A 10,984-nucleotide genomic window follows, 5' to 3' on the forward strand; every position below is an offset into this window, starting at 1 on the left:
GTGTAGATGTGTGTGATGTTTATTTCTCTCCAGTGTTGTTTTTAGTTTCCACAATTTTTATTTGTGTAGGTTGTAGTGTATTTAATTCAATATTTCTTGTAGCACACAACAATTAAATTGGTTAATCGAATTCAAAAATTAGAAGAATTAACATCAATCGCTGCAGTGGGAATCGTGTAACCAATTTTTCACACCTTGTTCACCACAGGTCTGAGGTATGTAGCATATACACAGATCCAAGGTAAATTCTCCAACAGATCTGAGCCTTTACTTCCTCAAGACTATCATAAATCCCACCCTCGGCAATGTTGTCCACACACAATACTCACAGGTGCAGATCCGAATTTATAAGAGATATCTTAAATGCCCAAATTGTGATCTAAAAATTCTCCTTGGCCTTGGTTCACGAGATGTGAAATTTCCTTATTGTTTCGTGTCTTATTTATGAAATAATCTGTTTTTTATGATTTGAAATGAAATGTTTTGACTTATATTTATAGTGATTTCGTCTAGACATGAAGGGACACATCTTTTTGAAGTAAGGCTAACTTAGTATAACTGAGCATAGGTCGGCTAGGACAAATAATTTGATATTCTATCTTAAAAATTCATTTTCTCCTAAACTACGAGGAGTTTTAGGCAAGTGAAGGCTCATTAGGAAGGTAAAGAAATCCTCTACATGTTGGAGAAGGAACCACTGTGAAATGATGTCTTCAATATGATATAAAACAATTTTATTTATGACTGTTCAAGAAATGTAGTATAGACCTTGGGAATATTTGAATTTTTCATGTATAAGGTCAATGGGACAAGGATAAGGGTTGAGGCACCTTCATTGGAGCTCCAAGTGTGGTCATCAATCCATGTCATCAAGTGTAATGAGCTCATATTTTTATCAATGAATTTATCCATGGCAACCTTTAGACAATTTATTATTTGGACAATGTTAGGGCATGTTAGGGTCCCACCCTAACCCCCTTATTTATGTAATGGGATCACGTCATAGTCAAGAGTCAATAAAGCCCATATTAATATTTGTAAGTGGTTAACCCGCAATTAATGACGGGACCACAGTTAGTTGCAAATGGGCCGTAGTATTAGATAGATGGTATTAATAAAACCCACGGTATTGATCCGTGGTATTGCATGTATGAGTCATATATAAAGGATAGGGACTCCCTGCGAGGAGGCATCGTGTCTTATTTTGTAAGCGAGCTCTGCTATATTGGAAGTTGCCCCCTCGAAGAGGCAAGTGAACATTACTCTCTGAATAATAAAATCATTGTTGTTCTGTGTTCTGGGTATCTTTTCTTCCCATATTCTGTATTTGGGTATCATTTTGCAGGTTAAGAGCATAACAAGTGGTATCAGAGCACTTTCCAGGGCCGGTGGGATCTCCATTTCTTAGCAAAAAAAAAATTGGCTAGAGACGTGTTCCGACGTCTTTAAACCACGGGATCTGTCGTTGAGCGCATAAACCTGCGGATTGGGGGAGGCATGCACGCAGGAAATACAAGAGGTGGTCACGTCTGTTGGATTCCCTTGTAACCCTTGTGGGTACTCCTTCAAGTAGTAGCGCATTAGACAGAACCGCACACGGACTGTCTTCTACGTACCCTCTGGGTATATCGGAAGCCCCCTAGGCTCCCTTGAAACCTCGCCATAGATAAACCGTCGGTCGTCTTGCGGCTACAGTACATCGAGAACAGCACTCGGAGAGATTACTCGCCCGTACGATGGGGTAGTCGGGTTGTATGGCTAAGGGTACGGTCGATCCTCCTTAGTTAGAGCCCTGAAACATTGGGCCGAGTACTACTGCCAGACCCTTATGTATATTGCGATCTGTAGCACCTGACACTCCTCAAGACCATAGTTCCCTTTTCTGTCGGGGGATCACACATCATCTCTTCCAGATCCGCTTGTGAAAAAGGGGTGCAGCAGCAGCAGACATCAGTCCCGCAGTCTCGAGTTCGCAGATCAGTCATTCAGATCTATTAGATCCATTAGAGTCGCAGAGCCATCAGATCTGCCATTCAGATCCACTAGATCTGAGTAGTGTGTGGGGTTCCTATACCGGGGCATAATTTTCGCAGGACTTTTTGCAGCATTGACATTTTGAAGATTTGGCGACTGCAGTATTCATAAGGAAGGAGTAAAACTCCGTTAGGAGTTTTCAGAAAAACAAAAAAAAAAGGGGCGCTTATTGGTGATCTATCCCATCAGAATCAGGACGACAAGCTGAGCAAGGTGGTACCATTCAATTCCTACTGAATTTTTTTTGGGCGATCCCAAATCTCAAGAACATCTGAGTGGTGCATGGTAGAAACTAGAGCTCAAGCTATGGCTAATGAGAGGATGGACAACCTTGAAACAACCTTGCAATCCATCCAAAATCAAATTGAAAGCCTATCGAAACTAATCTTGAAGGGCAAGGAGGAAGCCCACGAGGAGGCGTATAATGGCAAGGGACACAGTGAGGGTGAGTCTAGCCACTCTCCTCACGCTTGGGGTACCCACCAACAATCTCGTCAGCGACGTCCCAAGTTGGATATGCATAAATTTGATGGGTCTCAGCCGACAACATGGATAGCACAAATGGAGCAGTATTTCAATGTGAATAACATCTTAGATGATGATACTCAGCTTATGGTGGCGAGCATGTACTTGGACAATGAAAGGTGGCAATGGTGGGAATGGCATCAATGTTGCAGTGGACCTTTTCGGACTTGGACCACCTTCAAAAAAAGCTCTTCAAGACCGCTTTGACCAAGAATATTCTTTTTTGGGTTGTCTTACTAAGCTCCGACAAACTGGCACAGTGGACGAATATATTACAGCCTTCGAAGCCTTAGCCTTCCGCACCTGGGATCTCTCAAATGCGTTCTACACGGAATGTTTTATCAGCGGTCTTAAAGAAGCCCTAAAAGCCTAAGTCCAACTACACCACCCTCCCACGTGGACAGAGGCTTGCAAGGTAGCTCGTAACGTGGAACGTGCGTTAGCAGCCCAGTACAGTCGCCCAAATTTCCCCGCTAAGAGTCGCCCCCCACAGGCTCACAGCACCACTCAAACACTTAAGGTCCAAAAGGTGTCACCTACAGAAATGGCCGAAAGAAGAAAGCAAGGATTATGTTACTACTGTGATGAAAAATACTCCCCAGGTCATAAATGCAAGGAGCCCAAATTTTTTCAAATTGATGCCACTGATTATAGCTCATCGGAGGAAGATCCACCACTGGAGAAACATGAGGAGGTAGAAGAGGACAACCAACAGGACAATGTACCTAATGAACCAGTTATTTCGCTGCATGCTTTGGCAGGGATTTCTTCACCTCAAACTCTCAAAATCAGAGGTTTTATCAAACATCGCCCAGTAGTAGTCTTGATTGATAGTGGAAGTACACATAATTTCATCCATCAAAAAGTCGCTGAAGCAGTGCATTGTTTTGTACGAGCATTTTCTAACTTCGAAGTTCAAATCGCGGATGGGGGCACAATGAAATGTGAAGGCCGTTGTGAAAATGTCAAACTTCAAATGGGGGATTATCAGTTGAAGACCCACATGTTTGCCATACACATGGGAGGATGCGACATTGTCCTCGGCGCTGACTGGCTTCGCACTCTGGGGTCTATCACAATGGATTTCCAGGAGTTATATATGAGTTTTAAGCAGAACAAATCCACACATACCCTCCGTGGACTCCAGGCGAGAGCTCCCTCTATCATCAGCTCACATAGGATGGAAAAATTGCTAAAAAAGGGCCATCATGGAGTTATAGCTCAATTTAATGCCATCCAGGCAGTCGCAACCAAGTCTCTGCCAATTCATCTGGAGATGCAACTGATTTTAAATAACCATCTGTCGGTCTTTGACAAGCCTCAGGAGCTTCCACCCTTGAGAGGGGAACATGATCATAGCATCACCTTGGTTCCAGGGGCCCAACCCCCAAATGTGCACCCATATAGATATCTGTTCACCCAAAAGAATGAAATAGAAAAAATAATCAAGGAACTTTTGGAAGCAGGTGTCATTCGTCCCAGCATTAGTCCTTATTCGTCACTGGTGGTCATGGTGCTCAAGAAAGATGGGGAGTGGCAGATGTGTCCAGACTTCAGGGCTCTCAATAAGTTGACAGTCAAAGATAAATTTCCCATCCCAATGGTTGATGATTTGCTGGATGAACTCAATGGGGCTCAATTCTTCACTAAGCTGGATCTGCACTCAGGCTACCACCAAATTCGCATGAAGGAAGTCGACATTCCAAAGACTGCTTTCCGCACTCATGAAGGACATTATGAGTTCCTAGTCATGCCATTCGGTCTTTGTAATGACCCATCTACTTTTCAGAGCCTTATGAACCACCTTCTCAAACCATATCTCAGGAAATTTTTCCTTGTCTTCTTCGATGACATCCTCATCTATAGTTGCACTTGGGCCGCACATCTTCAACATGTAGATCTACTCCTGCAACTGCTCTGCAAGCATAAATTATTTGTTAAAATGTCCAAGTGTGCGTTTGGCATGGAAGAAGTTGAGTATTTGGGCCACATTGTGGGGCGTGAAGGTGTCAAGGTGGACCCCAAAAAGAGCCAGGCAATGTAGGAGTGGCCTCAACCTCGGACCTTGAAAAGCTTGAAAGGATTCTTGGGTCTCACAGGCTATTATCGCAAATTTGTCCGCAATTATGGTCGCATAGCAAAGCCCCTCACTCAACTCCTGAAGAAAAATTCATTCTTCTGGAATGAGGAAGCACAACAGGCCTTTACAACTCTCAAAAATGCCATGTGTTCCACTCCAGTCTTAGCACTCCCTGATTTCACTAAATCTTTTGTCATTGAATGTGATGCTTCGGGTACGGGTATTGGGGCAGTGTTAATGCAGGAAGGACGACCTTTGGCCTTCACCAGCCAACAACTCAGTGGGAAGAATCTGGGCCAATCTACCTACGAGAAGGAAATGATGGCCATCTTACATGCAGTAGAGACCTGGTGACCTTACTTATTGAGGTGACGTTTCCAAATCTGCACAGACCATCACAGTCTTAAATATTTTTTGGAGCAACACCTATCCTCCCCGCAACAAAATAAATGGCTAGCCAAAATGCTGGGATATGATTATGAGATCATTTACAAGAAAGGGCAAGACAACAGGGTAGCAGATGCATTATCTCGCCAATTAGAGGAGGAAAGTACCCTGCTAGCAATTTCCCTTCCCATTCCAGAATGGATTGAAGAAGCTCGCCGGGAATGGTTTTCACATCCCATGCTCTCCCAACTCATTTCTCAATTGCAAACAGATCTAAATTCCAACAAGGGCTACTCGTGGCAGGATGAGATTGTTCGCTATAAGGACAGAGTCATCATATCACCAACCTTCACCCTCAAAAGTCGCATTTTGGCAGAATTGCACTCATCCCCCATTGCAGGACATTCAAGCTTTCAGAAGACATATGCTCGCACCAGAAGATCATTTTTTTGGACAGGTATGAAAAAGGACATCCTTACTTTCGTAGCCGAATGCGATGTCTGTCAACAACACAAAGGGGAGACAGTCAATACACCAGGCACATTACAACCGTTGCCCATCTCGGCATCAATATGGACAGAGGTTTCTATGGATTTCATTACAGGTCTCCCAAAGTCAGGAAACAAGTCAGTCATCATGGTGGTTGTGGACAGACTTTCGAAGTATGCTCATTTTTGCGCCCTACCCCACCCGTTTACACCAACTTTGGTCGCCCAATCTTTCATGGATCAGATCTTCAAATTGCATGGCATGCCCACTTCTATTGTGTCCGATCGTGACCCAATCTTCACAAGTAATTTTTGGCAGGAACTCTTCAGGCTACAAGGAACTCAACTGAAACTCAGTACTTCCTATCATCCACAAACGGATGGTCAAACTGAAGCCGTCAACAAATGTTTGGAAACCTACCTTAGGTGTTTCACTTCAGAAAAGCAACATCTTTGGGTACAATGGTTACCTCTGGCTGAATGGTGGTATAACACCAACTATCATGCCACCACCAAAATGACTCCCTATGAAGCAGTCTATGGTCAACTCCCTCCTTCCCCTACTTCTTATATTAAGGGATGCTCAAAGGTACAAGCAGTGGATCAACTCCTACAACACCGCGCCACCATGCTCGCCCATCTTCGAGAGAATCTTCATCAAGCTCAAAACCGCATGAAGCAACAAGTAGACCAGCATCGCTCAGAGCGCCAATTTCAAGAAGGGGATCAGGTCTTTTTACGGTTGCAACCATATAAGCAAACATCACTCAAAGACAAGGGTTGTCAGAAACTATCTCCCAAATTCTACGGACCATATCAAGTACTTCAGCGCATTGGAGAAGTGGCTTACAAGTTGGCCTTGCCGCCTACTGCAAAAATCCATCCAGTTTTCCATGTCTCATGCCTCAAGAAAGTGATTGGGAACAATTGCAGAATTCAGACCAGTCTACCTGAATTGGACGAAGAAGGGTCAATCTGGCTTCAACCCGAACAGGTCCTAGACACACGAGACAAGCACCTGCGCGGCCGCATGATTAAGGAAGTCCTCGTCAAATGGAAAGACACCTCTCTGGAAGATGCAACTTGGGAACCAACCACTATTCTTCAGCAGTTTCCGCAACTTCAGCCTTGAGGACAAGGCTAGTCTTAAGGGGGAGGGCATGTTAGGGTCCCACCCTAACCCCCTTATTTATGTAATGGGATCACGTCATAGTCAAGAGTCAATAAAGCCCATATTAATATTTGTAAGTGGTTAACCCGCAATTAATGACGGGACCACAGTTAGTTGCAAATGGGCCGTAGTATTAGATAGATGGTATTAATAAAACCCACGGTATTGATCCGTGGTATTGTATGTATGAGTCATATATAAAGGATAGAGACTCCCTGCGAGGAGGCATCGTGTCTTATTTTGTAAGCGAGCTCTGCTCTATTGGAGGTTGCCTCCTCGAAGAGGAAAGTGAACATTACTCCCTGAATAATAAAATCATTGTTGTTCTGTGTTCTGGGTATCTTTTCTTCGCATATTCTGTATTTGGGTATCATTTTGCAGGTTAAGAGCATAACAGGGCACCTTCTATATAGACATAGACCTTAGGATTAGGACATATAGCAATTATTATCATGAGGCTTTGGGGCTTCTTCATCAAGAACAAGGATGTCATATAGCTGGGGTTTTATTAACGCAGGGATTTAAGGGCATCATAAGCATCTTCAACAAGGCTAGAATATCATATTGTCATTATTATGCATGCATGTGCCTAGGAGGGTTTCTAGGGCTTCAATGATCATTATTAGATCATGCGTCATGTTCATGCTTAGGGTTCAGGGACCATCTTTAGGACATGTATGACAAGAATATTTACCATCTCCAATATTGCCATATTGACATCAATGACAACCTTGACCAACATATAAACACTTCATTTCTTCTCACTTGAAAATCGTGCTTGTGATGAAGAGAATTTGTAGATTTATGGAATATCTTTGTAGTGAATTTCATCATTTATTTTGACTTCTCCCTGAGGAAGTAAGCACACGTTGTTTGTGTTTTTATTAGCAATCTTGTTATGCTCTCTTAAAATATGAAAATAAGAGAAATTACCCAAAAATTTTAGCTAATGTCGGATGCGAGAAACAATCTAATTGAGTTCAACATTTTTTGGATTTGTTTTAGAAACCATTTGCTAGATTAATAATGAGGAATCCCCTATAATGACTGGGTTCATATAGTTTCTTTTATTTAGAGTTTTGGATCCCAAGAGAAACATGTATGCTTCAGCGTTATTGTTTGATTCTATACCCAATACCCATTCAAAAGAGATTGAACTTGCATTTCCTTGTTCAATAATGTGACCACTTGCTCCTACTTTTCCTGGATTAGATTTTGAAGCTCCATCGAAGAAAAGACATGGACGCTTCAAAGAATTTATCCACAATAGAAAGTCCCTTTCTTTCAATCTAATTTTCCAATCTTTTGGCTTGCTTATAAGAGGTGGAGGATAGTTCCTAACTTGTGGTTTATCCAGGATCAAATTGATCCATGCTTTTTCTTCTTGTTGGAAATTGCTTGGATCAAAATCCTTTGCTCCTTTAGTATGTATAAATTCTGAAGCGAGCCCCCAAGCTTTGGAAAGAATTTTCCAAATTTCAGGGTTTTTTTGTCTTGAAAGATTTTCTTATTGCAAGCAAGCCATATTTGTCAGCGAAGAAAGGAGGGGAGACATCTCCATAATCTTTTTATCAGGTTTTTTTTCTTGACAAAATAAGGATAGGATGCTTTCCAATTATCATAGAAGTCCGAGAGCGGTAAATTGCAATTAATGTTGACCTCTAATGGATGAATAAGCTTTAGCCAACAATCTTTAGTAAAATTGCGATTTAAAAAAAAGATGTTGTATTGTTTCTTCATTTTTATAGCACAACGGGCATCTAGAGGGCCCATGAATTCCTTTTTTCCTGAGACTGTCCATTGTTAAGTATCTTGCCTTCGAGCATTGTCCACACAAAGTATTTGATTTTTGGTAAGCTTTCAGTTTTCCACATAGATTTCCAACGAGGCCAAACTGGCAAACCAATATCTTCTTGGAGCTTCGCATACCTAGACTTAATTGTATACACCCCTTCGAATGGATTCCATTTGAAGTTAACTTGGGTTCGAAGAATTATAGGCACTGCACCCTTGAACTTTGAGATAATCAATTTCCATTGATTACTAAGGTCGACGGGGAAAGTTGGGGGAAGCCATCCAGCCCATGCGTTATCTTCTTGATTCCAGGAAGAAATTTATTCAAGAGTATTTATTCCTTTACTTTGCATCCAAGTCTTGAGAGGGTGGACTTCTTGAAAGTCTGAAAGAGGAGGAGAACCAATGATGTTGTCACTCCACAAATTGATATATCGTCCTCCCCCTAGAACTCTGGAAGTACTATCCTTTATCACTGGAAGGTATTTCTTCATAAGCTTCCAAATGTGCAAGCAGGGCCTGATAGGGATTTTTGAAACTAGAAGTTGTTGTCGAGAAGAGCTCAAGTATTTTGCTTCCAATACTTGCTTCCACCAAGAAGGTTCTCATGTTATAAATCTCAAAATTATTTTAGCTCCGAGAGCTATATTCATCAATCCTAGGAGTCGAATGGAGATGCCACCATTCTCATATGGTGTTGTCAAATGTTTCCAATTTATTAGACTCAATTTTTTTGACTCCACTTTACCCCCTTGCCAGAGGATTTTTCTTATGATAAGTTCGATCTGCTTTTGAATTCCTATATGTGCTTGAATGATTGAAAATTGGTACAGTGGGAGGGTTGATAAGACTACTTTAATCAAGATGACTCTTCCAGCTAGATTGAGCCATTGGGGTCTTATACAAATGACAAAGACTCTCTATGGCTCGAAAAAATTATTATTTTGACTCGAAAATCCCTAGAAGCATGAAAGGCATGCTCGACCTAGTTGACCAGTAAATTGGGGCATGAAACCCATGCTTAAAAATAAAATTTCTTTTTTCTTTTTCTTGTAACATAAGATATACATAATGACATGAGTACAATGACAATTATGAAGACCTAAACTAGTTACATTTTCCAACGTAAACATTACATGCAAGCACTTTGTATAAAACAATGGCTAAGGTACCTCATGGTTGCTAACCTACCTCCATTGGATTAGCATGTCAATCAAATGGATGAGATTATCAATGTGTGGGTGAGAGGGATCTGAGAAACTGTTATCTAAAAATCATGTGAGGTTGTTGGTTAGAAATCTAGATCAAGGGAGAAAAAAAAAATCTCCTATAGTTACCCTTTTATATACATGTATAGCATGGCCTAAAGTAAGCACTTCATGCATGGTATGAAAATCTAATTGAGCATCTTTTGAAGATTAATTTCATTTGCAGTTATGATATCTTCTAAATCTATGCAAAAACCTTGTGAAAACCATAGCTGCACTAAAGGGAGCTTTGAGGTTCTTGAAGAGAACTCAAGACTTTTGGCTCGAATAATCAAATGTGAACTTAAAAATAGTTGGATATACAAATTAAGACTGGAGATGAGAAGAATGAAATGCCTATTTCAATATACCTCATGAGTTTGGATCAGCAGCTATATCTTGAAGATTATGCAAACAAACTGTTACCTCTTGAAGATCATGCAAACAATTTGTTTCATCATATTCCACTCCAAAGTCAACAAAAGGGATTGTGTACCTCAAAAACATACTAGAGGATTTGCAAGAGAAACAAGCAAATGCTACTTGACTTTTGATTGACAACACTTATGCAATAGAATCAAAGGTCATTTCTAATTATCTTTATGCGTCTCTTTAATAAAAATATTTTCTGCATGGAGTAATTCAACCTAGTCTGTCAGGAGCTCTAGTTGAGTAGTTTACAAGGCACAATACTTGTGAAGGTTTTGTAAATGGGATACATATTCTGGACTATGGGGAAAATCTCCACGGTTAAACATGTTTGAGTTGAAGTCTTAAGATAGCAACCATCCCAAGAAATCCTTGTTATCAAGTACAAGATCCAAATGTAATGATTAAGAGTATGTATTTCATTTTACTAGCTTTTGTCCCCCACTTTACCACACTCTTGAGCATCACCCAATGCAATGGGTGCTAATTTGACTATTCCAAATCATGAGCAAATTAGTCAATTATGATTAATATTCACCAATATGAGTCATAAATGCTATTTGTTATGAGTTAATGACTTACTCTATACATATAATCCCCAAAAATTATTCATACCATGACTTAAATCTATACATATAATCCCAAAATTACTTTTGTACGATGACTTGAGTTTATACATATAATTTCAAAATTTATATCTCAAACCATATTTTTACTTTTATCATATAAGCAGAAAAATCTATAATTTCAAAATTTATATCTCAAACCATATTTTTAGTTTTATCATATAAGCAGAAAAAACTCTACTTACAGCGTTGGACCCTTTCAA

This window comes from Pinus tabuliformis, chromosome 2_1, assembly GCF_031772625.1.
Source record: "Pinus tabuliformis cultivar Carrire ecotype Pingquan chromosome 2_1, CPIR1, whole genome shotgun sequence".
NCBI classification, from domain to species: Eukaryota; Viridiplantae; Streptophyta; class Pinopsida; order Pinales; family Pinaceae; genus Pinus; species Pinus tabuliformis.